The 20,630-nt window shown below is 38.7% G+C and overlaps 1 protein-coding gene across 2 annotated transcripts in view; it reads left to right on the top strand.

Annotated features, from left to right (window-relative positions):
- Positions 1–20,630, top strand: part of Fbxl17 (F-box and leucine rich repeat protein 17) — a 474,904-nt gene that overhangs the window by 288,532 nt on the left and 165,742 nt on the right. The window lies entirely within an intron of this gene.

The following is a 20,630-nucleotide window of genomic DNA, read 5'->3' as shown; positions in this document are numbered from 1 at the left end:
AGAACTCTTTAATAAATAAATAAATAAAATAAAAAACAATTAAAAAAAAGATTTACTTATTTTATGTATATGGTGCTCTATCTGTATGTACATCTGCAGGCCAGAAGAGGACACCAAATCTCATTATAGATGGCTGTTAGCCACCATGTAGTTGCTGGGAATTGAACTCAGGACCTCTGGGAGAGAAGCCAGTGCTCTTAACTTCTGAACCATCTCTCCAACCCCGTGATTTTCTTTTGTATATTTTAAATACCACTTTTTTATATGTCATTTCTTTTCTTTCTTGCTTTTTTTTTTAAGAATCTCGCTCATTTAAAAAACAAAATCAGGTGTCATAAACCTGAAGTTTAAAAATCATTTTGGAATAGTATTATATTTTTCTTGTAATAATACAATAACACCTTGATTATTAATAAGATTATCCCCTCTTTAGAGGAAAGGGGACCAGTTATTCATTTTCTTGTAGTTAATAACTTGAAAAGGTTTTAGAATTTAAATATAAATGCCTTTCTATCACAAGCTTCTTCCAGAGAAACATAATAGAAACACTTTTTTGTTCATTTTTATTGTTGGGTTTATTTTTTGCTTGCTTTCTTGCTTGTTTGTCAGGGATATGATGGCACCATTTAACACTAACTGGTCTTGAAATCAGTATGTAGATCTCACTGCCTCAGAGTGCTGTGATAAAAGGTATACACCCCCATGCCTGGCTCCTCACCCCTTTTAAAGAAGAGTGTATGAAACATTCACAGAGAGATGCCAAAGGGTGGAGAAAAGAGAAGCCTGCTAGTGTCCTTGGGACCTGGTAAACAATGTGGGTATATCCCTGAGTTTTTCCTTTTATCTGTCTCAGACTTTGAGCTGTGAAAGCTGGCAATCTAGTAGTAATGGTGAGTACATACAGAATGTCTCCAAAGCATACAAATAATAAAAAAATAATCCACAGTTATTTGCTGTTGGCCTAATTACATATGTATAACATATACTTAGCATTAATAATCAAGATTTCATAATGCAAAATAGATATGCAAAAATCAGTTGTTTGTCTACAAAGTAGTAGTGAACATATGGATACCAAAATTAAATCCCAGATCATTTACATTCACTACAAAGGACAAAAAGGAAGAAATTCTCAAGTGTAAAGCTAACAAAAGATGCCTCATGATCAGATCCTCAGTACTCCACAGCCCTTAAAAATAAAAATCTGGATGGGGCATTGACAGTGGTAGAGCACTTCCTAGCACACAAGGAGTCCTGAGTTTAGCCAGTGTTTCAGAGACAAAACAAAATAAACGACAACAAACCTCTAAGTACAGAGAAACGTCCTCTTTAATTACTAGAAGTCAGTTTCATAAAGACAACAGATGAGTTTGAGAAAATTCCTATATAAAACTCCTGATGAGTTCTTTTTGTACATGTGGGCAATTACCCTAAAACATAGATGGAAAGTCCGAGAACTCAAATGGCTAAAACTAATAGAAGAAAATAACAAGTTGGGCTCTGACCACCTACACAGCTGCATGCTCCAACACACATAAATACATGCAAAAATCAATCAGTAAATAAACATAAAAAAAGGAAAAGAAGGAAACAAAATTTCCTCAGTAAAACAGAGATGTCCCATTTAAATGTTCACGTTTGTGAAGTATGAGTGTTCTCCAAGATCTTGTCCTTTAGCTGTGTTTGTTACTGCTGTTTAGATGAGATGCTGTCACCAAAGGCAACTTGAGGGAGAGTGTATTTTGGCTTGTGGTCACAGATGGCTAGATGTCTATGATGGTGGTGGAGCTGAGGGATCACAGAGGAAGCAGAAGAGAGTGAGCTGGAAGTGGGGCCAACCTGTAATCCTTAGAGCCTGCCCCAGTCACATAGCTGCTCCAGGGAGCCTTCGTGTCCTCCCAAACAGCACCGCAAGCTGGGTAAAAGCCTTCAGAGACATGAGTGGATGGAGGCCATTTGTCATTGAAAACTCCACAGTAGCAATGCCATGTGGAGTTGGATCTAGGACGTTAAAGGACATAGGTAAAGCCATGGTAAACATGACAAAGTGACGAAGCTTGAGTGCACACAGTCGCCAACCATATTCGTCTTCATCCGTGTTTCACTTTTAGTCCTGAACGTTTTCTCATACCTTCATGTCATCCAGCTATGTATGCATGCTCATACATTCAGAAATACGTGTGCTCTTGTCACCTATTTTATTCTCTAAAGCGACTTAAGAAGCTCTGTTTGCTGTTTTCAAATTTCATAAATTCAATTGAATTTATTTTAATACTTTTAAATTTTTTTTCTAAAGAATTTGATTTCAGAATTATAGGTTTGAGGATTTCAGTCCTTCAGGATTTCAGTGTTCAGTCTTGGGATAATGTCTTTGGGGATTCTGGCCCAAGGGGGTCATGTGTGGACTGCAGGAGTCTATAAATTTAGGAAGGAGTAATAGGCCATGTTCTACACTGATTTTGTCGGTATGTGCTATTTTAACATATGTGCTTTTCAGATCCTTCCCACACAACCCAAGAAAACTGATGGGAAAGTCAGTCTTGGCTTTGTTTAACTGAGCTCTTTCCAGAGAGGCTAAAATGATCACAGATGTGTGACCCTGTGTTTGGGGGCTGCACCCAAAAAAAATGGTTGTGACCGTCAACTGTAGTTTTCTAGATCCACTTAGTATTCAAGTGTCTAGGTCACTGTCATACTGCTGTGAGGAGACGCCATGACCAAGGCAACTCTAATAGAACAAAGCATTTATTTGGGGGCTTGTTTATAGCTGTAAGGAATTAGTCCATTTCCATCATGGTGGAAAGCAGACAGCCATGGTGCTGGGTCCGTAGCTGAGAGCTTTGCATCCTCACTAGTAGGCAGCAGAGAGAAGTTGAGCCTGACATGGGCCTTTGAAACCTCAAAGCTCACTCCCAGTGACACACTTCCACCAACAAGGCTACGCCTCCTACTCCTTTCTAAACAATTCCAGTAACAGAGGACTTCACATTCAAATATATGAGCATATGGGAGCCATTCTCATTCAAACCACCACAGCAATATTTTATTATTATACTTTATATTTAGCTCTTAAAATTTAGAAAGGTTGGCATTGAAGAACTATAATGCAACATATGCACAGCCCCTTTCATCTTTGAGTATGTATCAAGATAAGATCAAAGATTTCATTTTGTTAATCCACGCTATCTCTTAATGACTAACACTGTTCCTCCCTTCCTTTGTATGACATTGGTTTGTTAAAGAACGTGAATCGTTCTTTTGACAAGAAATTTTGCATTCTGGATTTAGCTAATAGTCTTATGCTGCCACTCAGTATGTCCTGTTATTCGTCTTTTTATTTCCTTAAAATGGATGAGTAAATTTGGGATAATTAATGTTAGATTCCAGATTTGGAGGAAAGTACTCCATGAATTATCCTGCTGTCTTCTGTCTTTTCTTTCCTTTGTTTCTTCTCTTTATCGTCTTTTGGTCCCTCGGCCTCCTGAGTACTGGCAGGAGAGTGCTGAAATATCATGCCCTTTTGTTCTGTCTTTCTGCAGTAAGTTAGGAAGTGCAGAATGTCTGCACATAATAGAAATAAGTTATTCCTCTCATCTGTACCTGTACATGCAGTTTTGTGGCAGCTCTTCTACCTCTGGAAGGTGGGTGTTTCTGAATCCCAGCACAGTCATGGTCCAAGTCATTCCAGTCAAAGCACTGTCTTGACTCTTCAAGCAAAGAAATGTTTACGTGATAGAAAGCTCTTTTGAATTATAAATTGCTTACCCCATCTACCTTCTCTGAAAGATCTGCCCTTTGAAGCCTGTTTTTGTCTGTGGTCTTTGCTGTCACCTTCACCAATTGTCTATTCTCCCTTTCCTGCATTGGAGCATTTTATGTGAAGTAAATTTATTTTCTTTTAAACCATTTCCATTTAAATAGAAATGTTTCTTTTCTGATTTGAAGAAGTTTAAAATGAACTTCTTGAAACTAATGGCAATTTATAAATTTTAGCAGCCATAATATATTCAAAAACTGTTTTAGGTTTTCTTTGTCTGTTACACTAGTGAATGTTACTGTGCCTTCTCCATCAGGAGGAATTTTAACTGGGGGAAATTTGGAACAATTTGTGTGTTTCCAATCCATGTTCTTCTCCTCCTGTTTTACTTATGTGTTTAGTGCTGGTGGTTTTCATATAGTTTTTTCTTTCTCCTTTTAAATCCCTTTATATTTTGTTGCTATTTAGTTCAATTCCCATTATTATTATTGTTGTTGTTGTTGTTGTTTGGATTTTCGAGACAGAATTTCTCCATAGCTTTTTGGTTCCTGTCCTGGAACTAGCTCTTGTAGACCAAGCTGGCCTCAAAGAGATCCGCCTGCCTCTGCCTCCCGAGTGCTGGGATTAAAGGCGTGCGCCACCACCACCCAGCAATTCCCATTATTATTAAAAGGGTTCTACATGGGCATTTGTCTTCTTATCTACATGTAGTTTAGTTATCATTCAAAAAATAAAGCACTACTTTGCCAAAATATTCTCACTAAAAAGTGATAAATTTGTCGGGTTTTCCAAATGCTAATTTGATAAAGTGACTTGCCCTATTAGCATTTGACATTCTTTCTCTCATTCATTCATCAAACCTGATTGACCATATTATCAAATATGAGCAGAACATTCTCAGCAGAACTTGAAATCAAGTTAGCATGGTGACTGCTCCAGTGGTCAAAAAAGAAAGAGGGAATTCTGAAGACAACAGTCGTTCTAAAAAGATACAAGTGCTCAGTCCTTAGAGAAGTGAACATGAAAGTATAAATAGGGGACTGTATTGCCCAGCGTGTGCAGATTGACCATCAGAAGTTTGCTTGCAAGATGAGCACTGTGCAGGAGTTGTAGAGGACATACCAGGCATGCCATTGTTTTCAGAAACAGAAAAAAGTTCTCCACGGAAAAATGAAGACTTCATATTGTCTTTGCTAATTCTATAGCTTTAATGTTTTGTGGTTGTTAATTCAATTATAGATGAGAGGGGAAATCCTTTTCCATAGGACTTTGTGGCTTCTTCCCACCTGCTGTGGCCTGGATCACACAGCAAAGTATCAGATATCAAGCTGCAGAGATTACTGTTCAGCTGGAGCCAGACTCCAGATGATTGGGAATAGGCATCAAAAGGCAGGCTCAATAATGCACATGGACCACTCTGTTTGTGTGAATACGTGCTCTGCCAGCCACATGGAAGTACTTCCGCCAAGTACAGCTGCAGTTCTTGCTCTTTGACATTAGTTACACTTACGTGGGATATTGTCACATTCACATTTGGAGTTTATTAATTTTTGCAGTAAGTGCACCCTTAATCTTAGTGTCTTTGTAGACTTTTATGTTTACAATTAGTTTAGAAGAAAGTATAAGCATAAGTATCTACAGATAGTATTTTTAATTTGAAAGTGAAAGGGAAGTTTGAGTCACTTTGTGTGCCTCTTTCAAAATTATATCTTTAGCCGAAACAGGGTAGAAGGTAATGTACTGCGAAGAGCGAACCTAAAAATAGCATTTTCATTGCTTAGAAATGCCAAAGCTTAGAAAGCACTGAGAGAGGATGGAGTGACCTCCTTGTTAACAAGGCCTGTATTGAGATGATACTAAGTGTGCTTTAAAAACAATTAGCTTTAATGGTCTGAAATTTGCATGTCCTTATTGAGTAATATAAAAGTATAAATTGCTTTCATGCAGTTAATAATTTTGTAATTATTCCCAGTGGTTTACATTTTTAAATATTAATCTTGTGAAAAATAAAATAGTGACTCATAGAATTTTTAGTGTGTTTTTACACAGCTGAGAAGTAATAGTATATCTTTTTTCTCTCTTTAACTACTAGAATTTGGAAATATGACATTTATAGTAATGTGCCAAATATTTTCTCCTTACTTTTACATTCTATACTAAAATAATCCTTCCTACATAGCAGAAATTCTCAGATACAAAACCCTGTGGTGTGCTTGGCTATGTTCGTTTGATTTGTTTGCCCCTTTGTGCATCTGTAGCCCAACATAGATGTCTTTTTATAAAAAGAGACAAGCAGGAAATGGCTCACGCTTATGCATGACTTACTCCTGGCACTTGGGAGCTGGTGCAGGGCAGTTCCAGCAAGGTTTAGGCAAGCCTAGACTACATTGTACCTGAGTTACTCAGATAAAGAAGGAAAGGGACGTAGGGAAGGAAGTAAGGGAGGCGGGGAAGGAAGAAGGAAAGAAGGATAATCTAAAAATGGAAAACGCAAGCCTCTCACTACAGAGTGCAATACCGTATTAGAACAGACTAGGTTACGCACAATAACAAGGGCATCTACAAAGTAGTTGACTGTGTATGTGGAATGGGATTTGTGGGCATTGGCCCAGAAAGTGTGAGAACTCACTGAGAGCTAAACTTCAGTAGCAGCTCAAGGTGCACACATGCTGAAACTAATAGTATTTGTGATTTATTCACTGAACAATAGGTACATCTCATTTTAATTAAAAAAAAAAAAAGGTCCTCTAGCTGACTTTGAGCTCCAGTTAATGATGTGCACTATAGTGTTTAGGAGTGAAGTACATTAGTCTTCACTTGCATTACGAGGCAAAAAATAAGATAAATCCATGAAGTAAAGTACAGACAGAGAAAGCCGAATGCTTCTTATCAAAATGTCACTTACAGAATTAAGTGGTGGGTAGTGGGATTATCAATGCAGAATTCCTTCAACTTTTGAAATTTTCTTTCTAAAAGTGTTGACAGAAATGAGTGTTTATTCTAAAACGTATAAAAGACTTACTTTTGGGGGATTATTTTAAAACGGAAGATGAATGTTCTTCCTTTTTTTCTCTCTTTCTCAATCACAGCTTAAAAATTTGTGATATCTAATTAAATCATCTTTTGTTGTAAGTAGATTGCTTGTTCATTCCCAGCTGCTCAGCCCTGAAATAACCACACAGAAACTATATTAATAAATCACTAGTTGGCCTATTAGCTCTGACTTCTTATTGGCTACCCTTTACATCTTAATTTAACACAGTTCTACTAATCTGTGTATAACCATGTGGATGTGGCTTAGCAGCAAGGTTCTGTCTGGTGGCTGTCTCTGGCCAGGCTACATGGCTTCTCTTGACTCCACCTTCTTTCTCCCAGTATAGTTTTCCCCACCTAATTCTACTCTACCCTGTCAACAGACTGAGGCAGTTTCTTTATTCATTAAACAATAAAAGCAACACATATACAAAATGACCTCCCGCAGCAAAATTTGTGATATCGCATTAAATCATCTTTAAAAATTTGTGATATCTAATTAAATTATCTTTTACAATTTGTGGTATCTAATTAAATGTCACTAGGTTGTTATCTTTATAAGTAAAAATTCCATATGCACAATCCATTGATTAATAACATTTTTAATGCTCTGTGGGTAGGGAAGAGAGGTAATTTGGGTTTTCGTATTGTCAGAAGCTCCCACCTGGGGTTGAGGGCTCTGCTGGAGCCATTGGCGAGGAACATGCGGAGGCGCAAACTCTTCATTTCATGGATGTTGGAAAGCAGAAAGAGAGAAAGAAAGAACCTGCGAAGTTTCCTCTCACTACTATATAACAAATTACCAACTTATCCCTTAAAACATAAATAAAATTTATTCTCTCACAGTTGTAGGCAATAGATGGACGGACACAAGTCGTATTCCCTGAGCTGAAGAAAAGGTGTCAGTCTACCTCTGAAAGTTCCCCTTGGCTTCCGGTGGCCACTAGCAAACTTCAGAGTCATCAAAAAATAAAAGTGGGGAGGCCTCGTTCAGCGTCAGTGCTCTGAGAGACGTGCTTTAGGAAACTCTACCCTTGTAAATCACACCACCTTACTCCTGTGGAGGATGTGGAAGTGGATAAGATAGGGTCCCCTGGAAAGACACATCCATCTTTGGATTCGTATACTTAATGAACACTTTGGTGTTTGGACATTTTTATTGTGTGAGTAAAAGCATCTTTGTGAACATGAAATGCAGCCTTAAATCCTTGGAGGTTGATGTTGTGAAACTTCTGGAAGCTAAGTTCCATCTTGGTTTCAGAACTGTGCTGTTACCAGGCACACAGACACAGGGGCTATAGCTGAGCATTGCAAACATGTCTGTTCCATAGCCAGGATTGTCAAAGCCCCTTTACAGGTCTGTTCATTACTGTGTAGAGTGGGGAGGCGATGACTGGTATGGTCTGCATGTGGAACACAGAGGACTTTTTTCAGGAGAGGGTTTTCCCCTTACACTCTTTGTTTGCTGGGACCAAGCCCAAGGAACCAGGCTCAGGGCACGTGTTATTTTTACTAAGCCGTCCTCCCTCTGCCTCATAGATTTTCTACATGAAACATTAGAAATTAATAAAATTCTGGTGCCGTTAAATATCTATTTTATCATTGTGTTGTATTTCAGTGTCTTCTTCCCTGCCCCCTAGCTTTTCAGTTTTTCACAGATCAAGGACACAGCTATGTTAAGGAATGGGAGAAAATTCTGCAAATGATGGGATATTTTGGTACTTTTAAAGCATCCTTTCCTTAGGAACATCGTAAGCGCACCTGCTATCTTTGCAGTGCTCCTGAGTACCAGGTCTTGTTAAAAGGCACCTGCATTGTGAATCTTACACACTCATGTTCTTCCTCCTCTGTGTGTCCTCAAACGCTTATTCTAGTCTCCTCCCGTGGTGGAAACCCTCACGTCTCAATTACATAGCTCTCAGACTACACTTGTTTGCCTTTATTTTAAACTTGCTTGGTCCCCTTCAGATTTCTGTATACTTTTTAGAATATTACTGGATATAAATAAACAGTTAATTTAGAGCCATCAGTAACTGTTGGGTCTGTGAATGCATTGTTTCTCCTCTTTATATAGTCTTTCCAGGAGCTAAAATCAAACCAGTATTCAAGCTAATGCTTGCCTGAATGTAGCAATGTTTGCATTAAACAAGACCTTTTCATAGTTGCCTCTTTTCTGAACTACGGCATGGATTGGAATTCCCAGATTCTCTAAAGTTGTCAAATACCTTAAGTATATTGTGTATGTGATGAGGGGTACTTACATTTCAGTACACGGTTACCCCCCACTGCTCGCGGGCGCACACACACACACACACACACACACACACCTATATTTTTTTTCCAGCATTACTGGATATAAATTGTATATTCCTTTGGGATCTTTAGGAGCATGAAACTGACTCCAAGCATGCTTATGTGACGTCCTTTCAGTGTCTGGCTTTGTTGTCACGTCTTTGTTCACTGATAACTTTTGAAAGTAACAACCTGTTTCCCCGACCCCTCCCATTTGCTCAGAATGTCTGAACCTGTTGGTTTACGTTGTTAGATCCTTAGAGAAGTGTGTTCCTGTGCAGGGCAGGAACCTACCTACCTACCCTAATCCTGTGGTTCTACTCCTTTTCGCGGCTGTCGACATAGAAAGTGACTGTAGTAACCAGTCATAGAGTTCACTGGAGATTTGCTTTCCTAGCCTTTGTTCCTTTATAAAATAACAGAGTACTATGGTGATATGAAAGATATTCGTCAGTATTGCTATAGGATAGGGTCAGTTCAGGTTCCCTATCCTCAGCTTCCCAAGGGACTAACTGGGGACATCGCCTTGGGCTCCTGGGAGCCACTCAAGGTTCAAGTCTCTTGCCAACACTAAGGTGGCTCTTTTAACTAAGATATGTGCTTCCCTGTTCCCCTATCCAACCTTCCTTTATCCCAATCTTCCTGTTTCCCTAAGTTCCCCCAATCCTCCCCTTCTCACTTTTCTCTCCCTGTACCCCCTTATCCCCAACCCACCCCACCCCCAAGATCCCAATTTTGTCCCCGGCAATTTTATCTACTTCCCTTAGGCAAGAGGATAACTATATGTTTTTTCTTGGGTTCACCTTCTTCTTTAGCTTCTTTAGGTTCACCAGGTATACACTCCGTGACCTGAACCTTCATCTGGTGATGGATAAAGATAGAGACAGAGACCCACACTGAAGCACTGGACTGAGCTCCCAAGGTCCCAATGAGAAGCAGATGGAGGGAGAACACGAGCAAGGATGTCAGGACCACGGGGGGTGCACCCACCCACTGAGACAGTGGGGCTGATCTATTGGGAGCTCATCAAGGCCAGCTGGACTGGGACTGATGGAGCATGTGATCAAACTGGACTTTCTGAATGTGGTGGACAATGGGGGGGGGGGGGGACTGAGAAGCCAAGGACAATGGCATTGGGTTTTGATCCTACTGCATGTATTGGCTTTGAGGGAACCCAGTTTGTTTGGATGCTCACCTTCCTAGACCTGGATGAAGGGGGGAGGACCTTGGACTTCCCACAGGGCAGGGAACTCTGACTGCTCTTTGGACTGGAGAAGGAGGGGGAGAAGAGAGGGGTGAGGGGGAGGAAGAGAGGGGTGAGGGGGAGAAGAGTGGGGGGAGGGGGAGGGAAATGGGAGGCTGGGAGGAGGCGGAAACTTTTTTTTTTCTTATCCTCAATAAAAAAAAAAAAAAATAACAGAGTACTGCCCCGTGACTGTTCCTAGCTCCTCCGGTGCCTCCAGCCTGCTTTTTCAGCAGACAGCCCCACTGTCTTGAAGCAAAAGTGAAAGGTGCCTTCTCCCTTCTCCATGTTTCTTCACTGCCTTTTCTTTGTGAGTTGCCGCGAGAGCATGGGTAGCTTTCCCCCACTATTGCTATGGTTTCTGTCACTATTAACAGCTAGTTTCATCAGCTTATCAGCTTTCTGCAACTTTTTCTCATTTGGGGGAAATGACTAGTCCAGACAAAGCCACATGAATTTTAGTGATTATGGTATTTCAGTTGCTAAATTCCTCAGTCTAGTGCACTTGCACAATTATGATTGGTTATTTAGTTACAGTGTTGACTGTGGTAACATACATTTGTTAAGAATTATATTTCAGGGCTGGAGAGATGGCTCAGAGGTTAAGAACACTGACTGTTCTTCCAGAGGTCCTGAGTTCAATTCCCAGCAACCACATGGTGGCTCACAACCATCTGTAATAAGGTCTGGTGCCCTCTTCTGGCATAGTGGTGTATTGTATATGTAATAAATCTTAAAAAATACATTTTAAAAAAAGAATTATATTTCACTGAGTGGTGGTTGCACATGCCTTTAATCACAGCACTGAGCAGAGGCAGGTGAATTTATGAGTATGAAGCCAGCCTGGTCTACAAAGTGAGTTTCAGGACAGTCAGAAAAATCCTGTCTTGAAACCCCACATATACACAGAAAAATAAAAAAGAAAAAGGAATTATATTTATAAATATATGTAAATATAGGTACCAGATATAAAACTTATTCCTCTCAATTAAAGGTTTCATTTATAATGTAGCCTTTGCATAGTTGAATAAATTAAATGTTTGAATCTTTAGATGTATTGTGTAGGCCAGTGGAGTTTGGGACATGAGGGATGTTACCACGATAGCCAAAGAAGTGAGGATTGGAGAGGCTGTCTTGGCATTTCTAAACCCTACCCTTCTGTACTGACTCCATGTTAAGAAGAAAGTGTAGAGGGCTTTGTTCCCCCACCCTTCAAACAAATGCATATGAGATTAAATCAACTATCATCCTTTGGTATTTAAAAATTACAGACTATATTGCTGCTACTAAAAATTTTTGATTGAGGCTATTATCGTCACTCGTAGAAATAGAAGTATATGAGCAGTTAGTATAAGTGTAATTGTTATTTAAGTAAAATTGTTTATGGTTGTGTCATTATAATGGCTAAAACAACCAAACTTGACCTCTGGCCTTTCTTCTCTATAAATATTAGAGCAAAGATGGTTCACCCCTGACACGAACATTGGAAGGTAATAGCAGAGGGCCAGGAAGCAGAGCTGCTGTGGTCCAGAGTCTCGGATGCAAGTCCCTGTATCCAGCCGTGATTGTGGTTGAGCCTCAGAAGTCTGAGTTCAAACTAACTGTACTTCAGTATGGTGAAATTTGTGCCATATGCATTACCTTTCTCCTTCCTCTTTGTGAAAGATGTGTCCGTTGTTTTGTCCCCGATGTCTGGTCTAGACAGTCTTCCTGTTGCTTCTGTTTTAGAGTCCAAGATGACTTGAATCTCATGTTCTCATAATTGCAGAATTAATCACGTGTATATCATCTCTATTTATAATCTTTTCTTAGAATTATTTTGTTAGTTTTTTTGGCTGGCCAGAGGGTAACTGAGGCTTAAAAGTTGGTGACAAAGTGCAGCCTTCCTGAGGATAAGTGCGCAAGCAATGGGAAGCATGGGAGTGGAAGCTCACCTACTTTCCCTTGTGTTTGGTTCGGGCTATCTAATTACAAGCTTGCAACAATATCAGATTACTGTTTTCTTCTTTTCTCTTCAACACTACTAAATTATTTTTTCATGTCACTACAATTGCTTCCTCAAACAAAATTTTGAGTAGTGTTTTGGGATATTTAAAAACTATTGTTAGCTGAAGCGGGGAACCCTTTCCTTAATATTCACAGATTGTTTTTACCTCCCGTGCTCTATAGTCTTCTGAGGCTCAGCCTTCTCACAGGAGAAGGAAACCCTTTGTCAGTGTGTTGTCCCAATTGCCTCGTTGATTACACAGGGTCAAGGGAGGTCTGTGTTGAACATCAGTCTTTGGCTGTTTCACAAAACTTCTGCGGAGAGTGGGCCAACTCCCAGAGAGTGACGTAAAGAGGCAATTAGTCACTGTGAAACAGTATGGCTATCTTGGGGTGAGGACATGCTTAGCTCTTTCTTAAATGAAGCCTGAACTCTCATATCCTGAATCAACCACTAAAAATAATATAATCAGTTATTTTAAATTAAAGATCGGTCAAAAATAAAATATCTGTTTGATGTACAATGCGGACAAGACTTTGATATCAGCATTTGCAGCGGTTTGGGTAGAGAACGAAGGGGAAGTCCTCAGTCAGATGTTCTGTACCCTGCTTCTACACAGACATCAAGCTTTTTGTTTTGGCAAGTATGACAGATACCTTTAAAGTATTGCTGGCATTACTATAATCGTTAGTACTTATCATCAGTGGTAGAAGTGGTGGGAGCTGGCCGGGATTATCCCTGACTGACTGTGCAGTAAAAAAATGTTCCCCGTAGACTGCAGCTCACCACAGTGGATCCCAGTGCTCATGGCCTCAAATGTCTGGTTTTTACACGTGTCTAAGCTTTTCTCTGCACAGTAAGTTTGTGTAACACATAGACCGATAAGATCTTTTCATCTCCTCTCTGTATTAAGCTGTCAGGATACCAAAAGACAGCACCAGTTTTAGCTTCATCCATGTTGTACAGTGTCTGGACGCCCCTCAATCATTGAAGATGAACTGATGGAGCCCCCCAAACAACAGCAAAATCACAGAAGGTTTTTTAGCAGTAACTATTCCCAAACTACTATATTTCTCTCTCAGTGACAAAAAACTTAAGCATTTCAAGGATCTTTATTAGTGGATGTCTCTTCTTCAGTTTTGTCTTATGATTCATAGTGTTTCCATTCACCCTAAAAATGACTGCCTATATTTGAATCTTAGTAATTCTGAAGATACTTACAGTTTTGTATTCATGGTTATGAATACTAATATTAATAACAAAAGTAAATAGTGTCTGATCCATCAGCCTTACGTTCATCATTATTTAATGATGTACCTTGACCGTATTTTACATTTGATAAAAATGTTGATTTTAAATAAATAGAAGTTAGCATATTTTCTGCCCTCTTGCTTGGCTTATGGAATGCTCCCCAAAAGTTAACTTAGTTTGTTAATGAACTTGTGGTAAAAAAGGACAAAGCATTGGCTAAATTAGAAATAAGATTTTGAATAAAATATCCAAAGCATTAATACCAGACTCAAATTTATTATAAACTTGCCAGTTTAAATTTCCTTTTCTGCCTCATAGAAAAACTTCAGGTATTTTGTTTCTTGGTAGGTCAAAGAAATGTGCCATTTACATGTAAGCCTTACTCCGCCTGAAGACTATTTTAAATATTGTATTAAGATTTAAATTCAATTAATGCGTGACTTGATATATGGGTAGAGAGAACTATTTTCCATGTAAGTTGTTCATGATGACACTTATAACTACATAGAGAAACTCTGTTTGCTGTCGTGTTACTCTTTCTTTGCTGAGTTCCATAACTCATAAGCAGAACCTAGCTGATGTTGAGAGTGCTTCAGGGCAAGTTACCACTGCTTGGAAAGAAAGTTAATGACCAGCTCTGCCTTCTCCTCCTCAGAAGTCTCTAACCCTAGGCAGGGCCACGAATTCAGGGACCTGAAGTCTTGCCTGCCTTTTGAGATGCTTCTCCTGTTTGAAAACCACAGGAACAAGTTTCTACAATGGTCATTTTCTAACCTTTCTGTGGGATAGAATGGGCATGAATCTGCTACCGTTTCGGTGGGAAATGTCTGCCTAAATAGATCTCAGATTCACTAATCAGTTACTGTCTTTCTAGAGAATGACATTTGGTAAGTGAGAACTTAATTGGTGTCCCGAGATAATTGTTGCTAACTGGTGGAGCTGGTGACATTTTGTATGTCACTCGAAGTTTCTACCCCTGTGGTATATTAAGAATGTTTTTTGAGTAAATGAGTTAGCATTTTAATTGCAAATCAATCTTTTAAAAAATCAGCTTATATATCTTCTATGAAAATATCTTGACAAGCGTTCATGAAAGTTAGACATGACTTTGTATTTGGTAACTGCAGTTATTGGTGTTACATAGAAGAGCATTTATGAGAAAGGACATGGAGAAATACAAAGTGTTCTCAATGTATCATATGCCAAATTCCTGAAATAATCTTGTTTGTCCACCAAGTTCAATTGATTAACCTAAAGACAAAATAATTATATTAGTCTGTTTCTATAAGGCTAAGCTATCCTGTTGCTAGAAAAAGAACCTACAAATAGAATGCTCATAGATGAGATTTTATTCAAATAAGGGAACTAGTCATAAATTCTTGAATTTACATAATTTTTTTATAAATTTTTCTTTCTTTAAACCTTGCGATCTTTCCACATATTCTAAAAGCATGGTGCACTTGTAAATCATGTGCGGTGCGATTAGATTATTCTTCAGCAGAACTCGATTTCAGACTTCAAAAAAAAATCAATCAGATGTCATTATGCTTTTTGCCAGATGCCAAATTATGTTTTGGCAACCTCTGGTATCACTTAAGTAGCCCATCTGTGAATTAGCACGGCGTCCTTCAACCAGGAGGCCTCGCTTCCTCCTTGCTACTCTGTTTAGAGCTTGTAAACTGTCAGTTCCTTTCTCAAGTGTGTGTGTGTGTGTGTGTGGTGTACGTTCATGTGTACTGCGGTTTGTCTATTGACAGCCCATATAACGTAAGTTTACTCAGAAATCCAGCTCTGTTTTTAGAACCTTCATGTAGGTCACTTCTGTGGTGTCTTTTGAGTTGTGAGGTTTCAGCTCCATGTTTATCCAACCTTAAACACACCGAGCTTTTTACGTATTTACCAACTTCTTTACAGCACTCTCTGTACATTTTCTTCTTTTAATCTCTGGGGTTGTTTTTGTTTTTGTCTTGTTGCAGTTTTCTCTCTTTATAGCCGTGTCTGTTGTTCAAACAGGAGTGCGGCTTGGGGGGAGCATCCCGAAGTATCTGTACTCCGCCAAGCCCTGTGCTAATGCATCTCTAATGGGGATATTTCTTTTCACACCTCGAAGGTGATTGAGCCTGTCCTTTAAAGTAAGATTTGCAAACCAGTGTCTGGCAGCTCCAATTAGCTTCTTTTCGGTTTCAAGTACATCACAAACAGTAACAAGGTCTCCTAGGACACTCCTCTTGCAAACAGCGTAGTCATATTTCCTCATTAGTTCTTTTCAATTGTCACTAATGCCATGTTCTGGCTTTTGAGTAGGAGACAAAAAAAACATAAAAACTTGGTATGTATGTAGAATGGGTCATTGTTTTCCGTAATTCAAGGCTTTTTTGAATTCCTTTGATAATGTGGAAGCTTACACAGCTTAATTCATTAACCTTTACCCTTCACATAAATCAGGTGGTTAGGAATCTATTGCTAAGAAGACAGATTTTTTTTTCTCCATCAAAACTGAGAAATACTTTCTTTTCTTAAAGAAGAAAAGAAAAAAAAAGAAAAAATCCACCTTATTTATCTCACAAAATAACCTTTCAGTTTTTAAATTTTACAAAATGCTTCAGGTGTATTTTAGACATTCTTTTTTTTTTAATTAATTTATTTATTTATTAAAGATTTCTGTCTCTTCCCCACAGCCGCCTCCCCTTTCCCTCCCCCTCCCCCAATCAAGTCCCCCTCCCTCGTCAGCCCAAAAAGCAATCAGGGTTCTCTGCCCTGTGGGAAGTCCAAGGACCACCCACCTCCATCCAGGTCTAGTAAGGTGAGCATCCACGAAACTGCCTAGGCTCCCACGAAACCAATAGGTCCAGTAGAATCAAAAACCCGTTGCCATTGTTCTTGAGGTCTCAGTAGTCCTCCTTGTCCGCTATGTTCAGCGAGACCGGTTTTGACCCAGGCTTTTTCAGACCCAGGCCAGCTGGCCTTGGTGAGTTCCTGATAGAACATCCCCATTGTCTCAGTGTATGGGTGCACCCCTCGCGGTCCTGAGTTCCTTGCTTGTGCTCTCTCTCCTTCTGCTCCTGATTTGGACCTTGAGAGCATTGTTTGTAATAGCCAGAACCTGGAAACAACCTATATGCCCTTCAATTGAAGAATGGATGAAGAAAGTATTGAATATATACATATTAGAGTACTACTCAGCAGTAAAAAACAAGGACTTCTTGAAGTTTGCAGGCAAATGGATGGAAATAGAAAACACCATCCTGAGTGAGGTAAGCCAGACCCAAAAAGAGGAACATGGGATGTTCTCACTCATATTTGGTTTCTAGCCATAAATAAAGGACATTGAGCCTATAATTCGGGTTCTTAGAGAAGAATAAGAAGGAGAACCCAAAGAAAAACATATAGGCTTCCTCCTGAATATTAACCTTCATCAGGCGATGAAAGGAGACAGAGACCCACATTGGAGCACCGGACTGAAATCTCAAGGTCCAAATCAGGAGTAGACATTCTTAAAAGCAAGTGAGTGTAAAATTATCAAAAATAATTTTGGACTCTGACTGTCTTAGAGAAGGCTTTCTGGCACATTTCTCCATTCTAAAAGAAAAAAGAAGAATATATATATAATGTATATTCATTCTCAACAGCTGTTACTTAGTAATTTACGATAGGAAGACTTTAAAGTTTTTTTCTTCACATCGTTGCTGAAGTCTAAAAGCAAGAAGATAATCTAAGGGCAATCAATTCAGAATAAACTAAAGAATATCGAAGTGAACCCAATAAATTTGATCTGGAAGAAAATGTTTACGCAGAGCCTCATTTTGAAGGAAATGAGCTAAGATCTCAAAGGAAGGTAGGAGTCTGCTCCTTGGTCCTTCACAGATGCGGCTGGGAATGAGCTCTCAGCCCCCAGGAGCAGGGTGTCATGCCCTAGCTGTTTGTGATTGCATGGAATACTTTGAACAGTTTCTGATATTTTTTTGGCATCTATTACGTCGTTTTTTTTTTCTGTTATGAATGTACCCTTTATAATCTCACTACTTTCCCTAAGGAGTTTGTGTTTTTTTCTTTTTAATTTCTATATTGTTATGAGAACTCCTGGATCTATGTAGAATGCTTGTCATGTAATAGTCAGAGATCTGTCCTTTGGGATGATGGAAACAAAGTATAGAAAGGGTGGAAACATTTTTAAATTCTAGATTCTGATTATAGGTGCTCGTGGCTTGCCTCTGTGAACCAATGTAATTTTTTTTGGGGGGGGGGCACATTGGAGAGAGTGTTCCCTTGTGTGATATACATGAATGGGGATAGGAATGGAGGCACATGGGTCCCAAATGCCCTGTATGTTTCAGTCACACTGCTCAGGACTGTCAAATTATCACCTGGAAAGCATTTTTATCTTTCAAAAGTGTTTGAAAATACCCCTCAAATTTTTCATAAGTACCTGTCATGAAAATCTATCATTTGTATTATTTGCCATTTTTTTCTACTTGCGTATTGTACAATGAGGTGGGTGTGTTCATACCAGGAACCTTTGTAAAACCGGGCAAGCGTGCTTCATAGATGTGTTACACTGTAGTGCTTCCTCTCAGTGTGTTCTGTATAAAACCGGGCAAGCATGCTTCATTGGCGTGTTACAATGTAGTGCTTCCTCTAAATGTGTTCCAGGATGGACTTTAACAGTGTAAGGGGAAAAGGTTTGTCCCTACCCTGGCCTCATCTAGACCGGTACCAGTGCCGCCTGCGAAGCTGCACGACAGAATTACAAGTCTTTAGAAACTAGCCAAGGATGAGCGGTGCTGGGTGTTTCCACCAGCTTACAATAGCTGCTTATTTTCACTGTTCAACTCTGTGTTTGCTTTAACATTGTATTAAGAATTTCAGTTTCAGTTGGAGGTGTTGGCGTATGTTTTTAATCCCAGCACTCAAGAGACAGAAGCAGATGGATCTCTGTGAGTCTGAGACCAGCCTAGTCTACGTAGTGAGTTCCAGCCAAAGATACACAAAAGGCCTATCTCAACCATCTCTTGCAAAGGGAAAATTTCTGTCTAGATTCATAGAACTTGAAAATTCTGTCATCAAATATCTCATCAATGGATGATTTAAAATTAAAATTTTTGCTGTAATCCCTTCAAGAAATAGTTTGTTTTTGTTAATGTATTACCTCTCAAGCAAATTGCATGGTTCTGCAGTATCTACTCATAATCATCTACACATCCTGTCCATCTCTCCGTCATTTTTCGGGGGGGGGGGGCATGAGAAGTCTTAATATTCCCTGTCATTCAGCTGTTCGGGGACAATCATCACCCATGGTTGTCTTGTTTACATACATGCTGGTCCTTTTGTTATGAAGCAGTGTTTGGTTCCCTGGTATAGCAGCATTCTTTCTGTTATCTGCTCCCTCCAGCCCTCTCTGAGAGTCTGTAGTGTTTTTATGGGTTTGTGGCATATCCAGTATAGACTGAAGATGAATAGCTACAACAGGAGACTGCATTTGTTAGTGTCTCTCACGGTCAGTCATAAATCAGACATCTTGATGTATTTGTATGAAGAATGAGAACAAAATCAATTACTTTTTTTATTGTCGCCACAACATATTGAATTATCTTTTTTAATCCAATTAAGGATTGTAAAATATGGATCTTTGACATTGCAGAAAGTGTTTTAGGAAATTTTGAATCATTAGGATTTGTAGTAATCTGTGGCTTTTATTTTTTATTCTTAGCATGAGAAAATTTATTAAAAGTCATATGTAATATGTGGACTTTGCTTGAACTGTTTCATTTCTTTTTTAGCATTTCTTTTTATGAACTTATTAAAATGCTACATTAAAGCCAAATGATATGAAATTAGGCTTAAAGTTTGCCTTCACAATAATCTGTGTCAATCATAATTGTATTGTGTTTTAAGTTCTCTGCTGTAGTTATGGAAAAACATGTTTTAATCATGAATCTTTTTAGGTAAAATAGCCAAAGAAGCATGTTTGCCTGGCTGCCTTGGGAATGAAATGTTTATCATTCCATTAGGACCAAATTCTATAAAAGTACTTTAAAAGAAAAATATGTCTTTCTTACTAATTTAACCTTCAATAATGAATTATACGGGATAAAATTGTATAAAATTCCCTGACATTTTTGAAGATACCTACAAATAAGCTAGGCAGCAAATGAAATATCCCAAAGACAGAGATGGATGTCAAGTGAGTTTTGATAGATTGTACACACAGGTATCAAATTGCTTGATCCTTACTTCCTAGAAAAGGTTAATGACTCTTTTGCTTTTTACCCTTTTACTTAACTGCTATCTATACAGATTAAAACAGGGACTGCATTACAGGGCACCCATACCTGTATGTCAGTCTGACAGTCCAGCTTTCTGATTATAGCGAACTGAGCTATGAATTAGGTAGCGTGGTTAACCAGTAATTTTAAAATTCATTAAATTCTCTACTCTAGTGCTGCTCGGGTTGTATTGAAAAATCTTTTAATTTAAGTAAATTTTTTAAAATATTATATGACGTGTATAGTTAATAGTCTATATAACCATTTATTTAAAATATTAAAAATGAAATATGTTTAAAGTAAAAGTTTTATCGTTCTTGTATGTTCTGGTTTTATATCCTTTATCAGTTATAGATTTTTACAATTTTCGATTTTATGTTAAGTAAAATTTCTGCAAGTGTGCATCTAATGATATCAAACTTCAGAATTAAAAAATTAGACTCTGAATAATTATCATTCTTTCAAAATAACTGTTACCTACATACTGCAATTTTAGTTATTTTATATGTGATACATTCTATATACCACATGGGTTTAATCTGCTTTTCGTACCCAAATTCACAGTGGTCTTACAGGAATATCTCCTGGATCAAACAAGGATTTAATGGGAGCGTTCAGGAACAGAACACTTAACTTGGAAGCAGAGAACATGAGACTCCCTGAGACACCTTGAATAATGAGGGGTTGGAAGCTGAGAGGACTGGGGCATTCTGGCACTACTGACCTTTGACCTCTTCTTGTGGATGTGTGGCCCGATTCTTGCTCATTTATGTGGGATGCGTTAGTGTAACACCACCACTTTGT

This window comes from Alexandromys fortis, unplaced genomic scaffold, assembly GCF_014885135.2.
Source record: "Alexandromys fortis isolate MF-2015 unplaced genomic scaffold, M_Fortis_MF-2015_v1.1 scaffold_61, whole genome shotgun sequence".
In the NCBI taxonomy this organism is placed as follows: Eukaryota; Metazoa; Chordata; class Mammalia; order Rodentia; family Cricetidae; genus Alexandromys; species Alexandromys fortis.
The sequence above is the reverse complement of the archived record's forward strand: the minus strand, read 5'-3'. Positions and strand labels throughout refer to the sequence as shown.